Below are 15,242 nucleotides of genomic sequence, written 5' to 3'. Positions count from 1 at the left end.
CAGCCGCAGTGGGGCGTGTACGTGGGAGAACGTGCAGCCGCAGCGGGGCGTGTCCTCTCTCCGCCTGGTGCAGCCGCAGTGGGGCGTGTACGTGGGAGAACGTGCAGCCGCAGCGGGGCGTGTCCTCTCTCCGCCTGGCGCAGCTGCAGTGGGGCGTGTCCTCTCTCCGCCTGGTGCAGCTGCGTGGGGCGTGTACGTGGAAGAACGTGCAGCTGCAGTGGGGCGTGTCCTCTCCGCCTGGTGCAGCTGCCGGGGGGCGTGTACGTCGGAGAACGTGCAGCTGCAGTGGGGCGTGTCCTCTCTCCGCCTGGTGCAGCTGCCGGGGGGCGTGTACGTCGGAGAACGTGCAGCTGCAGTGGGGCGTGTCCTCTCTCCGCCTGGTGCAGCTGCCGGGGGGCGTGTACGTCGGAGAACGTGCAGCTGCAGTGGGGCGTGTCCTCTCTCCGCCTGGTGCAGCTGCAGTGGGGCGTGTACGTGGGAGAACGTGCAGCCGCAGCGGGGCGTGTCCTCTCTCCGCGTGCTGCTGATAGTAGGTCCACGAGCTGCTGTGGTTACCGCGTATCTAAGGTGTGAAACACCTGGGAAGTCACAGGTCCCTCGGAGCAGCCTGGAGGTCGGTGAGCTGGGACAGGCACAAGCCCCATGGCCCGTTCTCGTCGTCACTGGTCAGCTTCTTCAAACTGAACAGTGAGGCGGCTGTTTCCTGTAATAATTCACCCCACCAATAAAAATACATGACCCAAGAATATATAAATCAGAGGCAGCAGGCCTATGGTGAGCACTGGACACAGGAAAAGAATGATGAATACCTTCACTGTCTCTGCCTTCAAGAGTTTATCGTTTAATTAGCTAGTTCCCAGTATCTATTTGGGTCAGAGGCCCCCTTGAAAATTTGATGAAGGTTACGGACTCTTCTCTGTACGTACTGGATTGTTGCACGAGCGTTTTTATGAACTTCACGTCTGCCTGAACGCCCAGGGGTCACGATGGGATTTCCAGGTTGAGAATTGCGTGTTTTTATAAGGAACACAGGATTAGAACTCTCGCTTTTAGTCAATGGTGTGCTTACAGAAGGCTCACCGTAGAGAAGGGAGACGGATACAGGCGAGTGTAGAGACAGATCAAGGGACACAGAATTATTGACAGGCGGCTCGCAGAGATTAGACAGAAGTGTGACATGGATAAAAAACGGGCTGTGGGTGACTGTGAAGCAGAAGGACAGAGGGGAACGTTTAGCCTGAATGGGAAGAAGAAAGAAGAACCCGCCCTGGCCGGATAGCTCTGCTGGTTGGAGCGTCATCTCAAAACACAGAGGTTGCCGGTTTGATCCCTGGTCAGGACACCTACAGGGACAGATGTTCTTGTCTCTCTCCTGCTCTCTCCCTTCCTCACTGTAAAATCAATAATATAAACCTTTAGAAAAGGAAAGAAAGGAAAGGAAAGGAAAGGAAAGGAAAGGAAAGGAAGAAGAAAAAAGAGAGAAAGAAAGAGGAAGGCAGGAAGAAAGGAAAGAAGGGAGGGAGGGAGGGAAGGAAGGAAGGAAGTCGACGATAAGTTGAGTTAGATTCAACATTTGTAGAAGAAAATGGAACAACAGTAGGTTTTGTCCAAAATGGAACCGACATTATGAAGAAGTTGAGCGGTGTTGCCGGGGCCGAGAGGTTGGGGAAGAGCGCTGGGCAGGGACTGACCTCACCAGGAGGGCCGAGAGGGGACGGAGGTCCGCATGTTGTTGCCGCAGATCAGTTTGACTACCGAGGACACTTGGCTCCTTCTGAAGATGGCCCTCCAGGCGGCGAACAGGAGTCCAGCCGTGCCCACGTCCCGCTCAGAGGGTCCGTGTCTCCGCTTCCTCTGTCTCGGGCTGGGAGTCTCACTGTGTCCTCCGCTGAGTGACTCGGGCTCGAGCAGAGAGTGAATGCTGGCGTCACACCGCGCGCATCCTGGGCGGCGCCCACGCGGCTGCCTACGGCAGACTGGAGAAGGCAGGCGCCGAGGCACCTTTTCTGCGCGGGGACGCTGGGCAAACCGTGGGCACGCGTCAGGAACGGAGCACGTGGCTGCCTGGAGTAGCTGGGCTAGAAGACCGAGCCCCCGGGCCCCTCTGCTGACACCCTGCTCCCTCCTTGTCTTGCGCTGGCCGACCTTGCACCAACCACAGGCTCCGGCCCGGCTGTGCCAACCCGAGCCTCCGACCTGCGGAACCCCGCCTCCTTCACCGCGGCCTCTCTCCCTTCTCCACAGCCCCGGCTGTGCCCAGCTGTCAGGGAGCGGGGAGTAGGCTCTGCCGCCCCCTCTCTCCGGCCTCCCCCCTCTCTCCGGCCTCCCCCCTCTCTCCCGCCTCCCCCCTCTCTCCCGCCTCCCCCCTCTCTCCCGCCTCCCCCCTCTCTCCCGCCTCCCCCCCCCCCGCCCCGCAGCCACTGCCCCCCCCCCCCGACAGCCCGGCCCAGCAGAACCACCTCCAGATGGAACACAGGACGCTCCCCTCTTCTCACCATGCGCCCCACGTGCACAGGAGCCTCGGCAAAGGGTGGTTTTCTTCACTCTCTTCTCCGTGATGTCTCTCCGAATCTGCACCCGGGTCCCTGAACCTGTCCCCGCGCCAGCGCCCCAAACCCAGCACCCCGCTCTTTGGCCTCCGGTCCCCACTCTGTCATCGTCCCGGCCCCAGAAATGCACGTGTCCCTCTCGTCTGTAAGCGACACCATCAGCCTCCCTCTCTGACGACTCCTGTAGATCCTGCCTGTTTCCCAACACCAGGCCTCTGGCTCCTGACGAGTCCTGCCGTTTAATGTCCCCTGCTCTTTCCCCGGGCGCCGGCTGGAGCGGTCGCCACTGGCCGTAGGGACCACTGGACAGTCAGAGTGTGGTGGGTTCAAACAGAGTGGAGCTCTCAGTATAAAACGCACCAGGTTTCAAGGCAATCTGAAAAAAAAAAAAAAAAAGAAAAGGCCGGAAGATGTTCCATGTTGAAATGATAACCATGATTGCTTTATTTTGTTTTTAAACTTTATAAATAGAAAAACTTCAGTTGCAGATGTGGTCACATGCGTGGCCCACGTTTTTGTTTCTACAGAGTGGCTCTAGGTCACCTTTGCGTCCCCCTCAGAGGGGTTTCCTTTCCACCAGGACCCCGTGAAGTGACTTCGGGGATGTCCTCTCTCAGGAACACCCCCCCCCCCCCACCTGCAAATGTCTCAAGTCCCGTGCGAAGACCCACCGCCCGGCCTGACGTTGCAGGTCATGTAGCAGCATCTGTGCCCAGAGTGGATGTGTGTGCGTGCGTTAGGACCACGCCTCTTCCCTCCGAGGGGGCGTTTTCAGCTCTTTTCTTGGAGGAGAACAAAGGACAGGATCACAGGACATTTCCTAGTGATGGAGAGAGAGAGAATTACACCATGAAAGACAAAACAGTGAACGGAGATTGGCCCATTCCATTTCATTCACAAGATGACCAGGGGCCAGCCCGTGACGTCCCCAATAGAACACTGTCAGCCCCGCGGCTCCACTCAGAGCCCAGGCCAGACACCCCCCCCCCCCCTCCATGACTCCCGTGGCCAGGGCGCTGACCAGCAAAGCGTTTCCGAGTGAGGACAGTAGAAACGGTGTCTCCTGCAGCACCACCACCGTCCTTAAACAAGTAATGAACAGGCCCTGGCCGGTTGGCTCAGTGGTAGAGCGTCGGCCTAGTGTGCGGAGGACCCGGGTTCGATTCCCGGCCAGGGCACACAGGAGAAGTGCCCATTTGCTTCTCCACCCCTCCCCCCTCTCCTTCCTCTCTGTCTCTCTCTTCCCCTCCCGCAGCCAAGGCTCCATTGGAGCAAAGATGGCCCGGGCGCTGGGGATGGCTCTGTGGCCTCTGCCTCAGGCGCTAGAGTGGCTCTGGTTGCAACATGGCGACGCCCCGGAGGGGCAGAGCATCGCCCCCTGGTGGGCAGAGCGTCGCCCCATGGTGGGCGTGCCGGGTGGATCCCGGTCGGGCGCATGCGGGAGTCTGTCTGACTGTCTCTCCCCGTTTCCAGCTTCAGAAAAAAAAAACAAAACAAAAAAAAAAAAAAAAACAAGTAATGAACAGATAAGTTGCTCGAAGTGGTGTGGAAGAAGGTGATGCTAGGATAACTAACTCCCTGTTGAACATTGAAATCTGTCTGTCAATTTTTATAAAAGTGGGCAAGGAACAGGATGACCCGCCCTCAGGATTCGCAGCGGCCACTTCAGGAAGGCCCTCCCGGAAACCAGGTCCGCGGGGCTTCCGGCGCTTAAATAAATCCTGATCATTCAGTCGGCGATAGCCTGATTATTACTTTTTATTAGAATGAAAAATCCTTTTTTTTTTTTTAACAAAACTTTCTGCTCGAATGGCTCTTTGAAAACGCCACTGGGATTCTTCACTGACCAAAGGGCTCAGAACGTGGATGGTGCGTCCTCGTCGCTCAAGTTCAGTAATTAAAACCATTATTTAAAAAGCCTTTGAAAGAGCAGTTATGGTGGAGTGCTGACATTATGCAGAATTTAAATTCAGTGAAATTAGCACCTCTGTTGCATTTTTTGGTTTTACTCTGACAGCGGAGTATTTTATAAATGGTTCTATTTTTGGCAACGTTCTTTGTACTTCGTTGCTCCCTTCCGTGACATCCAGAGGAGTCCGAGAGAATTTTGATGATGGGTATGCTGAAGATAAAAGAGCTCTGGCATTAATTTTTCTCTGGTTTTTAGAGAAAAATGCCGTTATTGCCCGAAGACTGCAGTCAGCATCATTTATCTCCTGAGAGTCTTCAACTTACCGACCTCTCTGAATTACGCCTCGTGTAAACGGTCTGCATTGTTTATGGCTAAAAAATATTGATAATATTTTAGCATTGCACCCCTCGATCCCAAATGGTTATGAAATCTACTGCTTATTGTCTTGATCTGTGTGGATCATGACTTAATATTACCCACCGCGCCATCCAGAGCCCTTTTGATGTTCCATTTTCAAATCTCATCTAGTTTGCAATTTTCTCTGCCTGGGAGATTCTATCTTCAAAGCTGTTTCTTGCGAAATGGAGTTTTCACTCGAATGGTTGCTCCTCCGGTCTTATTTCATTAGCTAATTTTAATTTGATTAGTGCTAGGTGGGAAGCTTATGATTTCGCAGATGTATATGATTTTTTTTTTTCAGCAAGAGGTATTCACAAAATGTATAACATGTTTTTTGTGCATTTTGACTAGAGTTTAAAAGACAGACATTGAAAGGTACAAATGAAATGGCATGAAACGAAACGTATGGAACAGCCAGAAACATTTCACATTTTTCTAGTTGAAGGATTGATATTTTCTCCCTTTGTTCCTCTCGAAATTAAATCACTTTTAAAAAAAAAAAAGTGAGGAACAGGAAGTTTATTCCTAGCAAATGTGAAGTCATGCTCCAAAACGATGAGCTGACAAGTTGCTTAGGGACAGCACGTGTTACTGAATCCTGTCTCAACTGACGTCAGTTCTCGGCACTAAGCCGAGAGCCTTCCTGGTCCGCGTGTTGAGCCCTGCTCTCCGTTAAACTGAAGGCGAGATGGACACGTCCTCACACCTTCTCCAGAGGCAGTACCTGGACTGTGGTCTTTGGGGCGTATCCGTTCTGCGCCCCACGGCCGGAGACGTGGATGTCATGAAGGGACCTGTGGCAGTCCTCGCTGATGTGGTGTCAGGCTCCCTGTCCCCAGCCCTGTTCTCACCTGTTCTCACACCCTGTTTTACTGCAGGCCGGCTGGAGGCACACAGGATTCCAGAACCTTCTCCCCCCTCTGCCTGTGCCTTTCGACCGGTAAACAGCAAAGACAAGGGGAAGGACAGGAAAGAAGAAATACTGGGGTGTTGGGGGAGTCACACCGTGTGTTGATGGAACCGGTAACAATTACACAGTGGTTTGTCCTTGTTTCACTTCCTGGGGTTGCAGGAATTCAGACTGCACGTGTGCCGAGTAGTGTAGTGAGCCCACGTGGGACCCCCTTGTCCTGCCCGGCATGCCGGCCATTGCTCAGTGCAGCGTCCCCACGCACGGGACACTCCCGTCCTGAGTCTGGTGGTGGCCACGTGGTAGTCAGATTGACTGTCCTGGTGTCCCAGGGCTTGTGCTCGAGTCACCCTTACTTTCCTGAGCTGTGGCCCCGAAGCCCAAGACCAGCGAGGCTGGTGAGAGGTCACGCCCAGGGGCGCTGGGGACAGTTTCCTCCAGTCCCCAGCTGTCCGCCAAAATCTCCTGCCAGTCCGCAAAGGAGGTGACCACCCTGGTGTTGTATGGACATTACAGACCCAATGATCTTAGTCAAATTCGCTCGTGCTCAGGGTGAGTTCTGCCTTAGCGGTCCCTGAAATAATGCTCCTGTCTTCACCCTTCCCCAAGTATAAAAAGGATGAAAACCACTGTTTTAAATGAAAAGGTGGGTGCAATACAATATATTTTGTGAGCGAGACCGTATTTTCACATTTTTAGAGTATATTGTTTTAATTGTTCTGTTGTTATTAGTTTTCATTGACCTCTTTTTGTGACTAATTTAGAAATGAAATGCTATCGCAGTAGGTGTGCGTGGGAAGAAAACCTCGTCTTCGTAGGGTTTGGTACTATATGCAATTTCAGGCATCCTTTGGGGGTCTTAGAATGCAGGTAAGAATGGAGTACTGTATAAGTAAGATATAGTCGGCCTGACTAAGCTGTGTGTGGCCCAGTGGGTAGAGTGTAGACCTGGGATGCTGAAGACCTAGGTTCGAAACCCCGAGATCACCAACTTTGGTGCGGGCTCATCTGGCTTGAGCACAGGCTCACCAGCTTAAGCATGGGGTCACCGGCTTGGACCTGGGATCACAGACATGACCCCAAGGTTGCTGGTCACTCACTCTGCTGTAGCCTCCTGGGACAAGGCACATATGAGAAAGCAACCAATGAACAACTAAGGTGCCGCAACAAAGAATTGATGCTTCTCATCTCTCTCCCTTCTTGTCTGTCTGTCCCTATCTGTCCCTCTCTCTGTCTCCCTCTCTCTCTGTCTCTGTCACACACACAAAAAAACTTAATATCTGAAATTTGTCAGCGAGGTACCAGGGTAGGAGGTCTTGCCCCCCCAACCCCCACAAAAGCAAGAGTTAGACAAACACCCACAAACAGAAAGAGCTCCGGAGAGCGCGGGAGCCCATTCATGAGGCTTCAGAGGCGCCGTGAGCCAGACCCCGAGAAGGACCCTGTGGGAGTGCGTGTGCCGGTCCGCGTGCCGGTGAAGGAGACGGCTGTCACTGTGTGCTCACACGTGAAGACACCAGCGCGGGCCTGTGGCGGCCCCACTTCCTCCGACTGTCACAGGCAACCTCGTCCGCAGCCTCGGGCAGGCACTTCAGCTGTTTCTCATCTTAGAAAGTCTCCCACGACCCTCACGCATTACCTATCGTGAAAACGCACGTCCAGGTTGCTGGAAATTCTCGCTTTGCAGAGGATGAGCCTCACCGGACCACATAAGTGGATGTTTCTGTAGCTTGAAAGGTACCGTCCTGGCTGGGTTTTTTTTTTTTTTTCTCTTTATTTTTCTTCTTTGATTTCAAATGACCTCAGGCCCACAGGGAAGCTCAGGTGGGCGTTGGCCAAGAATCTTCCATGAGACATCACTGCCTCCGTCTGGAAGTCAGAGACCCGGAGGGAAGATGCTGGAACCCGTTCTCTGGCTCAGCGTGGAGAGATTGTGGGGCGTCCAGGGCAGCTGACGAGACAACGTGGTGACCGGGAGGGTGCTCTCTGTCGGCCCCAGTCTGAGTCCCCTCGGGAGGAGGCGTCAGGCTCTGCGTGAGGAGCGTGGTAAGGACAGGCCAGTGACAGTGTGGCGACGGCAGGCGCGTCTCAGAGGGCGCTGGGCAACAGGCAGATCCAAACGTGGGCATCTGAGCATTCATTGTAGCGTCACCCTTCACTTGAACGCCGAAACAATCCCAACTTCTGCTGCTACCGGAACCCTAGAAATTAAAAAATAAGAGTCATACAATTTTCTAAGAAGTACTAGATTCAGGTCAGACTCGAAACATTAGCTGGAGGCTGAGATGATGCCGTTTCCTCCCGGGAGAGCCGTGGCCCCTGTAGACCCGGGCGGGAGACCCGGGCGGGTGCTCGCTGCTCATCAGCTCATCTCCAGAGAAGAGGAAGATCGACGATGATTGCGGTACACAGCCGCTGCTGGCGATAAGGTTGGCGCATTTCTTTTACACCAGGTAAAGGAAAACGCAGCGTTTACTAAAGCCTCAGACGGCTCCCTGGCGCCGTCCGACAGAAGGTCCGGCTAGGATATCAGGTCGTTAGTTTACATAAGGAAAAGTGCAGACTCTCGGCTCCCGTATGGAGGACACATTGCACCTGACCGTCCCACGGTGGTCAAGGACGGTTCGCTGTCTGCGGGTCTGGTCCTGGGGGGGGGGTGTCTGGGTGGTCACTTCCCATGGCCTTTCATGCACGTCACTCAGACCATCACTCTGATGTGACTCAGGGGACCTCCTAGGAGCCCGCACGCTGCCCACCCATGTGGGACTCACCGTCTGACACAGCTTCCCGCTCACCGTATGGCCCCTGAGGCCGGGCCGGGCCGGTGGGGACTGGTGCTCGGTCAGCACTCTTAGGTCGCGGTGATCTTGAATGTCCGCACTGGTAGTTAGGGGTGGTTGTTCCTCTGAAGCCTCCAGCATGGGGCAGACAGACCGCCATGGTCCCCAACTCCATCCTGGAGATGCTTACAGAGCAGGGTCACCAACTCTACAGGAGCTCTGGTAGGAGGGAGATTTTATAGGTGTAAAAAAAAACATCCCCGCCCACCTGTGGCTTTCCCTCGGGCCCTTGAGGGGTTAGGGGATGCCCGGCACACTGGGGACGGTCACCTTCACCCCGTCGACCCCTCAGAGGCAGGTCTCTCAGAAACACCGTGTTATCTCTGGGCCCCCCTGAGCCTGTCAAGTGGACCCATTACAGTAACCGTCACTGGTTTCTAGAGTCAAATCCTAAGATCGTGATTCTGAGTCACGAGTCACGGCATCTGCACGTTTTTAAAGCAGGCCAGTTAAGGTCAACGGATAAGCAAGTAGGAGACCCTGGTTGAGCGATGTCGCTTTAAACCCAAATGAGGCAAACCACAGGAGGGGCCGCGGGCCGTAGGTCAGTGACCCTGAGCCCCGTCCGAGGGAAGTCTGGGCAGGGACTCTCAGCGGGCAGGTGTTGCCGGAGGACAGAGCCAGCCGAGGGCGCGTCCTGCTGGGGGCCGTGGCTCCCGGCTCCTCCCATCACCGCCCCTCGCGTTCGGACCCAGACCACCCGTTTCGAGAAGTGGGAACACGATGTCGTTCTTCCCCCACACCCCACACGGCCCAGGGTGGAAGGCTGTTGTTCTCAGGGCGAGAACGGAGGTTGTCTGCAGGGCTCAGCAGAGGAATGGAGGAAGAGCCCATCTCTCCCTGCAGAGGGGGACGCGCTTCAGGCGGCCTCGGTGTCCGTGTAGTGACGGCGGCTTCCGGCATCTCCTCGTCGTGGAGGGCAGGGGCACGCAGCGTGGCCATGGGCCTTGCCCCTCCACCGTGGCACGCCGGGGGATCTCAGGACACCAGCAGCCCCGACATGACACCAGCTCACGTCGGAGAACACTGCATCTGAGCAGCATCCCCGACACGACACCAGCTCACGTTACAGAACACTGCATCTGAGCAGCATCCCCGACAGGACACCAGCTCACGTTACAGAACACTGCATCTGAGCAGCATCCCCGACATGACACCAGCTCACATCAGAGAACACTGCATCTGAGCAGCATCCCCGACAGGACACCAGCTCATGTCGGAGAACACTGCATCTGAGCAGCAGCCCCGACACGACACCAGCTCACGTTACAGAACACTGCATCTGAGCAGCATCCCCGACACGACACCAGCTCACGTCAGAGAACACTGCATCTGAGCAGCATCCCCGACAGGACACCAGCTCACGTCGGAGAACACTGCATCTGAGCAGCATCCCCGACAGGACACCAGCTCACGTCGGAGAACACTGCATCTGAGCAGCATCCCCGACAGGACACCAGCTCACGTCGGAGAACACTGCATCTGAGCAGCAGTCCCGACATGACACCAGCTCACGTTACAGAACACTGCATCTGAGCAGCAGCCCTGACACACCAGCTCACGTTAGAGAACACTGCATCTGAGCAGCATCCCCGACAGGACACCAGCTCACGTTAGAGAACACTGCATCTGAGCAGCATCCCCGACATGACACCAGCTCACGTCAGAGAACACTGCATCTGAGCAGCATCCCCGACACGACACCAGCTCACGTTAGAGAACACTGCATCTGAGCAGCATCCCCGACAGGACACCAGCTCACATCGGAGAACACTGCATCTGAGCAGCATCCCCGACAGGACACCAGCTCACGTCAGAGAACACTGCATCTGAGCAGCATCCCTGACACGACACCAGCTCACGTTACAGAACACTGCATCTGAGCAGCATCCCCGACAGGACACCAGCTCACGTCAGAGAACACTGCATCTGAGCAGCATCCCCGACACGACACCAGCTCACGTTACAGAACACTGCATCTGAGCAGCATCCCCGACACGACACCAGCTCACGTTACAGAACACTGCATCTGAGCAGCATCCCCGACAGGACACCAGCTCACGTCAGAGAACACTGCATCTGAGCAGCATCCCCGACATGACACCAGCTCACGTCAGAGAACACTGCATCTGAGCAGCATCCCCGACATGACACCAGCTCACGTCAGAGAACACTGCATCTGAGCAGCATCCCCGACAGGACACCAGCTCACATCGGAGAACACTGCATCTGAGCAGCATCCCCGACAGGACACCAGCTCATGTTAGAGAACACTGCATCTGAGCAGCATCCCCGACAGGACACCAGCTCACGTCGGAGAACACTGCATCTGAGCAGCATCCCCGACATGACACCAGCTCACGTCAGAGAACACTGCATCTGAGCAGCATCCCCGACACGACACCAGCTCACGTCAGAGAACACTGCATCTGAGCAGCATCCCCGACACGACACCAGCTCACGTTACAGAACACTGCATCTGAGCAGCATCCCCGACAGGACACCAGCTCACGTCAGAGAGCACTGCATCTGAGCAGCATCCCCGACATGACACCAGCTCACGTCAGAGAACACTGCATCTGAGCAGCATCCCCGACATGACACCAGCTCACGTTACAGAACACTGCATCTGAGCAGCATCCCCGACAGGACACCAGCTCACGTCAGAGAGCACTGCATCTGAGCAGCATCCCCGACATGACACCAGCTCACGTCAGAGAACACTGCAACTGAGCAGCAGCCCCAACACACCAGCTCATGTTAGATAACACTGCATCTGAGCAGCAGCCCCAACACACCAGCTCACGTCAGAGAACACTGCATCTGAGCAGCATCCCCGACACGACACCAGCTCACGTTAGAGAACACTGCATCTGAGCAGCATCCCCGACATGACACCAGCTCACGTCAGAGAACACTGCATCTGAGCAGCATCCCCGACAGGACACCAGCTCACGTCAGAGAACACTGCATCTGAGCAGCATCCCCGACAGGACACTAGCTCACGTCAGAGAACACTGCATCTGAGCAGCATCCCCGACACGACACCAGCTCACGTCAGAGAGCACTGCAACTGAGCAGCAGCCCCAACACACCAGCTCACGTCAGAGAACACTGCATCTGAGCAGCATCCCCGACAGGACACCAGCTCACGTCGGAGAACACTGCATCTGAGCAGCATCCTCGACAGGACACCAGCTCACGTCGGAGAACACTGCATCTGAGCAGCAGTCCCGACAGGACACCAGCTCACGTCGGAGAACACTGCATCTGAGCAGCATCCCCGACATGACACCAGCTCACGTCAGAGAACACTGCATCTGAGCAGCATCCCCGACATGACACCAGCTCACGTCAGAGAACACTGCATCTGAGCAGCATCCCCGACAGGACACCAGCTCACGTCAGAGAGCACTGCATCTGAGCAGCAGCCCCAACACACCAGCTCATGTTAGATAACACTGCATCTGAGCAGCAGCCCCAACACACCAGCTCACGTCAGAGAACACTGCATCTGAGCAGCATCCCCGACACGACACCAGCTCACGTTAGAGAACACTGCATCTGAGCAGCATCCCCGACAGGACACCAGCTCACGTCAGAGAACACTGCATCTGAGCAGCATCCCCGACAGGACACCAGCTCACGTCAGAGAACACTGCATCTGAGCAGCATCCCCGACAGGACACCAGCTCACGTCAGAGAACACTGCATCTGAGCAGCATCCCCGACACGACACTAGCTCACGTTAGAGAACACTGCATCTGAGCAGCAGCACCGAGGGTCCCCGTCGGAGGCAGACCCCGTCCTGCCCTGTGATGTCCAGGAACCGTCCTCGGCCGGCTGAGGATCAGGGGGAGAGAAAACAGATGCACACGCATCGCGTGTGGACACGGGAGATGGCAGGAGACGACTCGGCATCACCGTGGAGACTTCCGCGTTCACAGCCAATCACCCCAGTGTAAGGTTGCAGGTAGTGTGTTAGTCGTGCGGTGACCTCCAATAATTGAGCCCCTTTTTAAATATTCAGTTCGTACACTGGAACTCAGTGACAACAAATTCACATCTGAAGTCCTTCCTCTGTTGAAACATCTTGTCTATATGTCTGAGCTTACTGTCATAGGCATGTATGTGTACACACCCACACACACAAACACACACACACATCCATCTCACACGTGGACACACATTCACACCCCTGACAAAAAGTCTACTTTAAAAATTCTCTGGCCCTGGCTGGTTGGCTCAGTGGTAGAGCGTCGGCCTGTTGTGCGGAAGTCCTGGGTTCGATTCCCGGCCAGGGCACACAGGAGAAGCACCCATCTGCTTCTCCACCCCTCCCCCTCTCCTTCCTCTCTGTCTCTTTCTTCCCCTCCTGCAGCCAAGGCTCCATTGGAGCAAAAGATGGCCTGGGCACTGGGGATGGCTCCTTGCCTCTGCCCCTGGCGCTAGAGTGGCTCTGGTCGCCATGGAGTGACACCCCGGATGGGCAGAGCGTCGCCCCCTGGTGGGCGTGCCGGGTGGATCCCAGTCGGGTGAATGTGGGAGTCTGTCTGACTGTCTCCCCATTTCCAGCTTCAGAAAAATACAAAAAATAAATAAAATAAATAAATAAAAATTCTCTGCTCCCTGAACCAGACTGTGAGCAAAAACATGAACTCTTATTACACATTTCTCAATTTTACAACCCATTGCAACATCGTTGCCAGTCGCTGACTGACAGACATCGAGGAGAGGCACGATGACCCCGCGGCGTGACGCGGTGAATATAGGACGTCACCTCCAATCCCTGCGCCCCTGGTTCTGTGTCCTCATAGTTCAGCACTTGGCTTCTGGGGTTTCATTCCTGAAGGTTCAGTCTGTCTGACAGGTTATTTCATCTTAATTCTTTTTTCTGTCTTATCAAACAATGAAGCTAGGATCTCCCTTCATGCAAACCAGCCGTCTAACTAAACAGGTCTTGAAGGTACGTGAGGGGGGCTGACCCCAGGCTCCGTGGCGGGTGGCCCCTGACAGAGTTGATGTCTTTATGGGGAAGCTCGGAAGGTGTGCAGATTCCGGGAGATGTCGTCCGTTGATCACGACTGCGTTCATGGTTCTCTTTGTTTTCTTGGCTAAAGGGCTGTCTAGAGAAATGGCTTCACCCAGTCTATCTTGTCCGTTCTTAATTTCGCGGAGAGATAGATGGTGTTCCCGGCATCCTGGGAAAGGCTATCTCATCACTGTGTCGACCACGGGAACCGGAGTCCCCAAAAGTTAAACGATCGCTCAAGGCTTATTTAAGCAGAAACATTTTAAGCGGTCCCAAAGACTGCAGCATCCAATCCAGTCTCTGCCCTGAGAGGTGGCCCTAGGCAACGCTGCTAAGCCAATAGAGCCCGTCTTCTCCTGAAGATGCTTGTTCCCAAGGCAACCAAAACAGGTGACCCTGCCTGGGGCTTCCGCTGGGAGCTCCCTGCTCCCAGGCCCTCCATTCCTGGTGGTGTCTATTTCTGTGACCTTCTTCTGGTCCCAGGAATAAAGACTCATTCAACACCTCTAAAAAAAACCCAAACAAACAGAGAGTTCCAGGTGGACGGGCACAACTGGAGATGAATCCAGAGACTGTAAATCCTGCCCCTCCCTCCACCCCACTTAGCTCCTCCAGCATTGGCTGGCACTCTGGTGCCTTCGGCGTTAAAGAATCAATATGCCAGAGCAGCATGCTTTGGATTGGCGCGTTCCGAAACCCTGCACACACAAACCACCATGGCGTCCCAGCTGGACACAGCCTCTCCTGCTTCCAGGAACCAGGACGAGTCGCTTACAGGCCCTGCTGACCTGCACAGGGCACCCCCCTGCCCACCTCTGCACGTGCCCAAGGCCGGCGTCAGTGGTCACTGTGCCGGGGACGTCCGCCTCATGCTCTCTGTCTCTGCTTCTCTTTGCTCCGAGCTTGCCCTCGTTAAACATGGGGGAGGGGCGGCCCTTCCCTCTCAGTGCTGAGGGCGGCTCCAGCAACCCAGTAGACGTGAGGCAGTAACAGAGCACAACCCCCTGTACGACCTGCATGCACATGGGGGGCCCTGCTCCCTAAGGCTGTGGGGCCCAGGAACCCACTGGGCAGTGAAGGCTGATCACCCCCTGGACCTGAGCAGAACAGGGTCTGGTGTGCGGACTGCAAAGGGCAGGAAGGCCATCACGCAGGGGTAGGGAAGCCCCTACTTGGTGGTCAGTGTGTGGTGGACCGCCCTCCCCAGAGGACAGCAGGGGTAGGGAAGCCCCTACGCGGTGGTCAGTGTGTGCTGGACCGCCCTCCCCAGAGGACAGCAGGGGTAGGGAAGCCCCTACGCGGTGGTCAGTGTGTGGTGGACCGCCCTCCCCAGAGGACAGCAGGGGTAGGGAAGCCCCTACTTGGTGGTCAGTGTGTGGTGGACCGCCCTCCTCAGAGGACAGCAGGGGTAGGGAAGCCCCTACGCGGTGGTCAGTGTGTGGTGGACCGCCCTCCCCAGAGGACAGCAGGGGTAGGGAAGCCCCTACGTGGTGGTCAGTGTGTGGTGGACCGCCCTCCCCAGAGGACAGCAGGGGGCCTCCGGGGGCCTTCCTGTCTCTCACCTGGCTCAGGTATAACCGTAGTCATCTGTGACGGCAAC

General features: G+C 55.5%; 1 protein-coding gene and 2 non-coding genes across 3 annotated transcripts in view; all 3 read left to right on the top strand.

The window, feature by feature from the left end:
• CSMD1 (CUB and Sushi multiple domains 1) overlaps window positions 1-15,242 on the top strand; it is a 1,728,861-nt gene that overhangs the window by 1,074,529 nt on the left and 639,090 nt on the right. The gene's annotated exons all lie outside the window — the stretch shown is intronic.
• TRNAT-AGU (transfer RNA threonine (anticodon AGU)) lies at window positions 3,652-3,727 on the top strand. Its single transcript has one exon. It is a non-coding gene; the product is annotated as a tRNA-Thr (tRNA).
• On the top strand, window positions 12,840-12,915 carry TRNAN-GUU (transfer RNA asparagine (anticodon GUU)). Its single transcript has one exon. It is a non-coding gene; the product is annotated as a tRNA-Asn (tRNA).

The sequence above is a fragment of the Saccopteryx leptura genome, chromosome 4, assembly GCF_036850995.1.
Source record: "Saccopteryx leptura isolate mSacLep1 chromosome 4, mSacLep1_pri_phased_curated, whole genome shotgun sequence".
NCBI classification, from domain to species: Eukaryota; Metazoa; Chordata; class Mammalia; order Chiroptera; family Emballonuridae; genus Saccopteryx; species Saccopteryx leptura.
This window is presented reverse-complemented; position numbering and strand designations above follow the sequence as displayed.